Below are 10,133 nucleotides of genomic sequence, written 5' to 3'. Positions count from 1 at the left end.
CTGTAGTATCAGGAGTATTCAAAATAGGAACGTGGATAGCAACGTACCTCAGGTGGATTTATAAACACAAACAGCTCCAGAAGGTAAATCATTGTTAATAGACTTTAGTGAAATATCTGATACTTTGCTGACAGATGCTTTGACATCTATAGAACATTCTTCCAACACTCTAGGGAAACAAGATGAATGTAGTAATTCTGCACCAGTAAATATGGGTGCTGATGATCAATCATCAAAAGAATCTACAAGTACACTTGGAAACGTTAAATTAACTACGTCTAACTTAAACACTGTTGTAGTTCAAATTCATGCAATGACATAAGCTATTAACAAGTGTTTAACTCCTGCAGTGGAGGAATGTGCTTCTATTGCAGCTGAAAAACAAACTCAAATAATTGTAGCAGAAGAAGAAGACATTACTCCTAACAATCTGTTGCAGAAGTAGTTCTGGTCCCTGACACACAAATCCCATTACCATATAACTTGGTTCTTCTACATACTTCACTTTACCTCTAACAATCGCCCATATTATGCGGAAATTCCTGTGATTCCTCAACTTGTTCCTCAGCGTCCTATGTTAACCCCACTCCTCGAAGGCCGGGGAACTATAACAAAGAACCACCCCTCCTGGTGAAGGTCACCTTCTCAGCCATAAACACTGCTTTAATGTCTGTATCCAAACTCTATGAAGCGTTGGATGACAAACTGACATTCCTAACAGGACTGATAAACAACATGAGAATCGGTTAGATAAACTTTACTCTAACACTACTGAATCACAAGCAACTGGCACTTATCTAAATAGTACTCCCATGCGTCCTGGCGCGCGTCTATCTCCTTTACCTTTATCTCTGCCAAATTCACAGCCCAAGAGCGTAACATATTGTGTTCTAGATGACGAAGCTATATTTGCTCAGAAATTGGATGACGTATTAATTGATGACACCCAGCAGCTGGAGCCTGAAGTTATAAATGTTAAACCTGCCTTTGGTATCATTAAAGCTCAAAGTAAGGGAAAGAAAAATAACAAGGACAGCTTAAGGGGAAAAAAGACAAAGAACCAAAGATCTCTACCGAAAGGGTCTCAACTAGGCTCAAGGAAATCCATACGAATCTTAAGAACCCCAGATAAAATGAAATTCCAATAAAATGTGAGAGTGATAAAAAAATTGAAAAAAGTAGTAAGATCTAAAAGTGATGCAAAAAAATCTAATCCTATGGTGGAAATCTTACAACTGGAATCAGAACCAGAATCCTTTGAACTCCTGGATGATCTGATTGAAGCTGTTGAATCTATTGGTATTATTTATTTACATAGTGCCTATACACAGGCAAGTGTTTCAAAGTGCTCAAGGAGGGTGGGAACATGGTGAAAAACATGTAAGTGCCTATTATACATTTAAAAAGTTGAGACATAGTAAATAGGCCTGACGGCGATTCTGCAGTTTTACTAGTGCAATTAGGGGTGAAGACAAGGGAGAACAGACAGACAATCTTCAGGCACAGTGCATTCGGATTGTGCAATTGCACAGAATGGTGACAGGTCGGTGAAGACTGGGGTAAGTGCAGACAGAGCCACTCTCTTGGGTTAATTCTCAAGTGCAGTGAAGGTGGGTGTAGGGCCCTGAGGCGAGAGTGCAAGAAGGGACTGGCAGGGGTGCACGGGACCGGTGAGACTCTGAGGTGCACCAGGTGGCCCGTCAGCAGAGCTGTTAGAGCGCGAGGGAGAGAGGGAAAGTGTTGATAGCTAAGTTAGCAGGGCAGAGGGAGAGAGAAGGAAGAGGAGAAAAGGAAGGTCTTGAAGAGTTTCCGAAACTTAAGAAGATCAGGGCCAAGATGGAGGGCGGCAGGGAGGCTATCCCAAAGGGAGGCACCTGCTGAGGATAAGGATCTCCCTCCAAATCTCTGCTTGGAGAACTGTCTCACTCGCAGAAGGTTGGAAGTAGATGAGCTGAGAGCTTGTGAGACACAATATTTAGGGAGGCAGAGTTGCAGGTAGGTAGCTCCCAGGCCCCAGAAAGCCTTGTAGACAATGCATAGGGTCTTGAACTTGATCCTTTCAGCCACAGGGAGCCAGTGAAGGGATTTCAGCACTGGAGACATGCAGCCCCGGGCTTGAGGCCAAGGATAAGTCTTGCGGTTCTGTTCTGGATGAGTTGCAGAGGGCGCAGGGTAGAAGAAGGGAGGTTGAGGAAGAGGCTGTTGCAATAGTCCAGCCTAGAGAGAACCAGGGCTCTGGAGATAGTGAGTTGCTAGGGGAAAGTGAGAAAAGATAGAGTACCTCTGAGGAGGTGTAGCTGATAGTTAGACTTTTTAGAGATGTCAGTGATGTGAGTTGAGTAGTGAGGAGAGAGTGGAGTCAGAGATAACTTCAAGATATTTAGACTCGCAGGTGGGTGCAGGCGTGGGGTCACGGGAGGCCGGCCAGAGTGAAATTGGGAAAGCGGGAGCAGGGGTCCAAATGAGAACGATCTCAGTTTTACTGGTGTTGAGGCAGAGATCATTTCCAGCACACCATGAATGAATAGCGGACAGACAGTCGGAAATTAGCCAGGAGGAGGAGACTGAGGGTAGCCTGAAAGATAGTTGCGTGACATCCGCCTAACACTGGAAGTAAGAGGTGAAAGTGGCAATCACACATGCCAGGGCAGGCATATACACGTTGAAGAACCAGGGGGATAGATTAGATCCCTGGGGAGCGCCACAGGTTGAAAGAGCTATAGTCAAGAGAAAGGCTCTGAGTTCCACTTGGGATGGATGGTCGGAGAGAAAGGAGGTTAACCATGCCTGAGCCTGACCTGTGATTCCCATGTTGTCACAGAGCCGTGCGATCAGGATGTTGTGGTTAACAGTGTGAAACGCAGAAGAGAGGTCAAAGAGAATGACAGAGGGAGTGTTAGTGTCAAGATTTGAGAGCAGTTCTTCATAGGTGTTCAGAAGAACAGTTTCCGTGCCTCTGGATGCTCTAAAGCCAGACTGATGGTCATGGAAGCAACCAGTAGATTCAGTGTGGTGGGTCAGGTAAGAGATAGCCAACTTCTCCAGAAGTTTACCCAGGAAAGGAGTGATAGAGATAGGGCAGTAGTTTGCTGGACTTGGAGTCGGCAGAGGGTTTCTTGAGCAGAGGGTGCACAAGGGAGTGCTTAAGGGCAGTTGGGAAAACTCCAGTGGAAAAGGAGAGATTGCGGAAATCAGCCAAGGCTGGGGCGAGGGAGTCAATATTGTCGTTATTGGTTTTAGAGGGTCATGGGTCCACCTGTTTGGATGAGGACTTCATAGCCTGGACTTGTCTTGTGACCTCATCGGGTGTGATGGGTGAGAGAGAGGAGAGGGTATGCAGAGGGGGGGCCAAGGGAGGCTCCGGTGTTGGTGTATGCTGTGGTGTGGAAGAGAGGGAGGAAAGGATGTCTTGGGTTTTTATGATGAAGTGTGCAACCAGGGCCGAGCAAAGGTCCTGCGTAGGTGCGACAGAAGAAGAGACTGCTGCAGGATTGGCCAGTTCCTTGCAGACTTTGAAGAGCTTGGCAGTGTCGTTTGATGCCACGGATATGCAGGCTTGAATAAAGACTCTTTTTTTGGAATAGATGCAGTGTCGATATTGCCTTTGAAGGAGTCGGCAGGCCAGTTTGTCAGATGGTTTATGGAACAGTTATCTCCTGTTATAGTGCAACCTGTACAGAGCCAAACTCCTGTCATCAGCCAGCCAAAGATTCAATATCGGTTTAATAATGATTAAACCGATATTTCGGGATATAACGATATATCCTGGGAGGATAGCTCAGCGGCAACGTGCGCGCCTTGGAAGCAAGATGACACAAAGCAACATAGGTTTGATCCCCGGGTCCACGCTTAGAAACCTCTGGGTGTTTAAGAGTGTTATAAATATGCAACTAAGACAACAACAACAAAAATCCTGTAAGAGCGCCTCGATGCCCGCGGGCTGTGTGAGCATTTCAAAAATGTAAATGAATAAATAAATGATGAAAGTGAAATGAACACTTTTAAACTAGGGCCAAACAAATCTAAGTTTACCACTCTCGAAAGGAGAAGGAAACAAATAGACTGGGATTATATCGCCCCAATCACTACTCAAATAACTAAGATAGACCTTAGAAAAACTTGTCCTATTAATAACGTACAAGTTGCCGTTTCTGTTTTAACTAGCCATAAAAACTAATTACAGCCATGCCTTATTGAAGATCTGAAGATCTGTGATAACCCTACAACAAGATTTAATCCAGTAACACCAGCTAAAAAACAGCAAAAAAGGATCATACCTTGCTTCTGCAATGTAGACCCAATCCCTGCCCCCAATGCGTCCTAAACAGATCTAGCATTCTCAACGTGCTTATTGACGTTAAAATCCTAGAAGATATACAATCTAGTGATATTACTCAAGTTGAGCTCATAAAAGGAAACCGTACTAGTTTTGATAAACTCTGGATTCAATTTTGTGTACTTAGGAATATGTTGTGGCAAGCAAGAACTCAATTATATCAGGTTTTATCGTAACACAATAGCCAGATCCAGGTAAATGAGTGAGGGACTATGCAATTAAATTACCATCATGGAAATGACCAAAAAGATAGCCATTATACAGAAGCAGAGGGTAACTGTAATCTCTTATCAACAGTCTCCAGCTCGCAAGAATCATTTGATGAATTAAATCAAATTAAAATAACTGAGCAATCTTGGTTGAAGATGACTGGGAAACACAATCACAGCCCCCAGAGATAACAATCCAACCAAGATAATTCTCATAGGTATAGCCTAGCCTCTTTGAATACAAGAGGGTTTAAACACCTGCTATTTAGTGAATCTGATGAATTTAAGCTCTTTGACATCAGTATGCTACAAGAAACTTGGCTACTCGAAACCCCAGTGTGGGCAGGTCATACCTTGTCACTCTTGCCCACCATAAAAGGAACTATGGGCTGCTCGGCAGTGGGCCATTTGGTGGCTTTTAAATGTAAATTCCAGATCACCCTAGAGTTGTGGGCAAGCTTGAATCCCTTTACTCAACTAGTTACATTGAAAACATCCTTTGGTAATTTGGTAATATCACTCTCCTTATTCTTTACTGGAATCATACTGGTATTGTTGAACACTTATTTCTAATAAGTGTTTCTGATATCGTAGATCTGATCAGTGGAGATTCACCAATTATACATGCACTAATTGCAGGTGATCTGGATATAAATTGTATAAAATCTAAAACAAATCTAAGTAAGCCCGCTGGAATTTGACTAGCCTTAATGAAAGAGAGGCAATTCCTAATGCTTAATGCTCCTTTAAAAGGAGATATCCCTCACAAGCCTACATGGAGAAGAGGAACCACAGCTTCCACCACAGATTACATTTTTGCCCAACAGAACACCTACAACATAATAGATAATTTTGAACTTCTTGAACAATTCAAAAGTGATCATGATCTTTTATCTTGTCCCTGGAAATGGCACCTGCTGCTACATGATTCAGATTATTATTCAACTAGGTTGACTCTCTCGGGAGTCTGGGGGGAGGAACAGATTCAGGTGGGCAGATTTGTCTCTAGCTTCTTTTAATTTGTGCATGTTAAACCTCAAATCCTCAAAACCTCAATCCTGAACTGATTAATTTGGAAGAGAGATATGTCACGATCATGGGCTTATTAAAATCACAACCATTGTTCAACTTTAAACCCCGTTTTAAGCATAAACATATTTTTGACATAGAACTAAGTAAAAAAATAACAATTACCAAGCAAAATAAGAGCAGTGGCTCATTACGAATTGGCTATATGATTACCTTTAATTCCTTTGTTTAAGACGCACTACCGTAATTGGTGTAAATCCCATCAAGCATTAATGATGCAGAAAGAGGGCAAGCACATGCTTAATAGAATTGCAACTAAGAATAGTAGCCAAATTTGGCCAACTCTATACCGAGCTATCCATGAGAATCAACAACCCTTCCAAATTAACGTGGTCCAGGAAGCAATTTGGATTCAGTATTACAAAGACCTCTATGGCATGAACACTAAAAAATGTGATATCCAAGGGCATGCTAATTATTGATAAAAAGGACATTTTATTTCAAATAGAAAAATTAAGTGGCTTGTGAGCACCCGGCCCAGATGGCCTGACAAATATAATGCTGAAGACGCATCCTGATGACTGGGCTGATATTTAATTACATTTATTTGCTAATGTTATATAACATAGACAAATTCCACTCACCTGGAAAAAATCCCTTATTATTCCAGTTTTTAAAAAAGGTAATCAACAACTTCCCCAAAACTATCAGCCTATAGCCTTGTTGGATATTCTAGGAAAAATATTTGCTTGGTTGCAACTCAAAGATTTTACAAAATGGGCACTGAAAAACAACTAAGGGATAACTTTCAAACAGGCTTTGTTCCTGGTTTAGGATAATCTATTAATTTGCTTGCCTTATCATTAGTTAAACATAGAGCACAATATACAGGTCAAACTGTATATATGGCTTTTATTGATTTTAAAACTGCTTTTGTTAAACTTAAAAAGAGCCAAATGTCCTGTTTATATTCAAGCATTTATCATACAGTTTTTTTCAAATACTTCCATTCAGGTGCGCCTAACAAAAGAAGGCCAACTTTCACGACCGATTTTAACATCAAGCGGTCTTAAGCAGGGATGCATTCTTGCTGCAACCTTGTTTAACTTCTTTATATCCGATATCGGCAAATTCTTAAATGATGTCTGTTCAGACTCCCCGAAGGTGGGCTCTTCCTTGCTATCTTGGCTCCTCTATGCAGATGATTTGCTCCTGCTGTCAAAAACCCCCAAGGGCTTGCACAATCTTCTATATGCCCTACATAACTACACTGTTAACAACCATCTCTCTATAAATGTAGAAAAAACAAAAATTCTAATATGTCCAAGTAACAAAAACAAAAGAAAGCATAGCTTTAAATGGATGCTCCATCAAACTGCTGTAGAGACTATTAACGAATGTCGTTATTTGGGGTTAAATACAAACAAGGACCCAGCTGATTTTCCATATCATCTAGAGCTGAGATCCAAAATACAAACGTCAGTATCACAAGCTAGATTAATACATAAATAATTCAGGAAATTATCCTATAAACCGGTATTAATCTATTAAAAACAAAAAGTGAAACCAATTGTTACGTATGGTTTTGAATCTAGAAAGTATAAGGGAATGAAATACTGGACTAAGCTAGAAGGCTTATTCTGGAAGAAATTATTAGTGCTACCATCCCCTCTGCATATGGAGATCATAAGATATGAATTGAGCCTTTTATCACTTAACATCATCATAATTTGGAAACTTCTAACATTGTACAAAAAATGCATATTAGCTCCTGAATCAGCGACATTTCTATCAAATATAGCTAAGTTAATGACCCCCGGATTCTGACAATTCACTAATGCTCTGGCTACACTTGGCAAAAGAATATATGATGGCAGCAGACATTACATCAGAACTATTCATAAAAAATCCCTTCAAGGTAAAAATCAAACTCTGGTGGTATGATTGTGTCAGAACCCGTCAACACCAAAGTTGCTCACGTAGAGTAGTCAAGTTCTTCTGACCAATGTACCCCTCTGAGTGGTAAAACACGCAGAGGAGTCAATTAGCAGGAAGAAAGGAACACCAGCTGCAGGCCGGAGTTGTCTTCCTGGATACCACCAGATGTCATTCATGAATAGGACAACGGTGAATGGTCAGTCGTGAACTGCAACAAGGAATATCAAGCAATGAATCCCTAGTTGGCATGAGTCAGAACAATACTCATGACACCTACTCATAAATGGTGGAACTGCATCCTCCAGAAACACGATGATGCACCTACAAATAAGTGGTGCACAACAACCTCCTCTGCTACGGTGCTACACAACTGCACAATCACTATAAACATCACCAAAAGTTCTACAAAACTGCATCACTATGACAACACTACCACACCCACACCCAACCACAACACTCCTCAACAACCTCAGCTTGCCACTAGAAATGACCAAAACGTACATCCATGTAAACATCCACAGCATATAACCTACACCAAACAATACTCCATTCCGCCAAATACATCATGCTCTTAACACTACCGTATAATAGATGGAAACAATCCTGGGTCACATAAAAATAGTGGTGATCAGGCTCTTCATGCTTATGACACAGAAACATTTTGAAAAGTACTCACTAAATGTTAAAACTTTTTATCCACATGGCATACAATATACACCCCAAACTCATCTAGTACATGTAAATGGCATATCATTAGGACTGCATGGTGCACGGAACACAGCTGACAATGCAGACTTACCGCAAAACATGTCACATGAAAATCAACATTGGGTGCATGTATTTCTCCAACATCATATAAATAGTAAAATCATTATTGCTTACTAATTCAAATTTCAATGCTGCACATTGGCACCAATTGCATTTATCATCTCCACTGAACAGCCTGTTCTACAATAAAGAAAAACACTGTAGCTCCTCTTCAAACACGTATAACTCCACTACCATTCTAATGCACCACCACTCTTCCAAAAGCATTACATGTCGATTTCTATTTTCTTTTGATTCATGTGCTATAAGAAAACACTTCCTTTTGTAAGGAAGGCATGGCATCAACAGTAAGACAGACACAAGTGACCATGGTTCAAGGGTGTTTATTGAACTTCAACAGGGTGTGATAAACGCCTATCTAATCATAAATCTACAGATGGGAGCAAGCTACGACCATCAAATAATAATAATGCATTCGTAGTGGAGTCTCGTCAAAATATAAGGGCCTATACTAAATTAAAAAAAACTATTGCCAATTCTTACCTCTAAATATAAATAGTGTGAGGTAGTGTTTATGAAAAAGAATAAAGTGTACACAAAAATGATATGGCAGGATGTTCAAGCCGTTGGCCTCCCTTCCCCACGTTTTCAGCATGGGCAAGGCGGTTCACTCAAGTATAGAACACTCTCTGGCTTCTTCGGCACAAGGATACAGTTCCATCACCAGCATCAGGGCCTTCTGTGCACAAGTCTCTTTCTTTGTCAAACTCTTGTGATTCAGCAGGCCTGATGTACCAAAACAAACACAAGTACCTAATCCAGGTGATTCACTCTTCACCATGGATCCCCCTCAGCCGAGCTCAGATCCCTTTTATCAAACAATCGTTACTTTTGATCCCCCTCTTCCGGGCTCAGATCCCTTCTCCAATGTTCAGAGAATATCCTTTCTTAGGTGATGCACAGTTCATCCCAGATCCCCATCTGCCGGGCTCAGATCCTCCCTCTTATACAATTAGTCTCTCTCAGCCTGGCTCGGGCCAATTTCAGTTTGCATTAACTATCGAAGACTTTCGAATGTGCACAGGGTTTAGCTTGGCCCATTGCAGGACCACTTCAGTTTCACAATTCCTTTTTACATTTGCAACTTCTCAGTTGGATAACTAACCAGTGACCCCCGAATGAGCACTCATTTGGCGCTGGACCACTCTGGATACGGTATCTATCTTGGCTTCAAAAGTTCAGTCACTCCTTTAATGTTCAATTATATACATGTTGCTCGTCACATATACTTCACACACTGTTCTCTTCAGATTTCTTCATACAATGTTTCCGCTTGCAACCTTGGTTCTAACACAGACCGGTCTGCCATCAGTCTTCCCGACTCACCGGCTGTGCTGACTGTACTGGTGCTGCTTTGTTGTAGGAGCCAAAGACAGTACGACAGCGGAAAATGCTCCACCCCGCCTTGGCTATCGATGTGGCAGAGCCCCGGGTACCTCCGACACACAATGCAGGTTTCTTTAGCTTTAATTGCAGGTCTTATGTTTTTTTTCTGAAAAGGTCAAGGGCACTTCCTTCCTTGCAACCCTCTCTGGTCTTGTTGTCTTTCTTCTCATATTAAACTGCCATCTTGGAAATGCTGCTTCCTCGTGTGCTTTGCCTTGCTCAGGGTGTGCTTTTGTGCTCCGCCTTTTATCCATGTGGGGAAGTGTGATATAAGTCAGGTGTGTGTAATGATCAGTAATTGCCTGACTCTGCCTGACCATTGTGTTGGGACATGTCAGGTATACAGCTCGGGTGTTAGTCCGTTTTTCATCACATTGAGTTGGTTGTGAGAAAGTGTTCATGCTGGG

This window comes from Ambystoma mexicanum, chromosome 7q (genome assembly GCF_040938575.1).
Source record: "Ambystoma mexicanum isolate Mex_15411 chromosome 7q, UKY_AmexF1_1, whole genome shotgun sequence".
NCBI lineage: Eukaryota > Metazoa > Chordata > Amphibia > Caudata > Ambystomatidae > Ambystoma > Ambystoma mexicanum.
Note: the sequence above shows the minus strand (reverse complement) of the source record.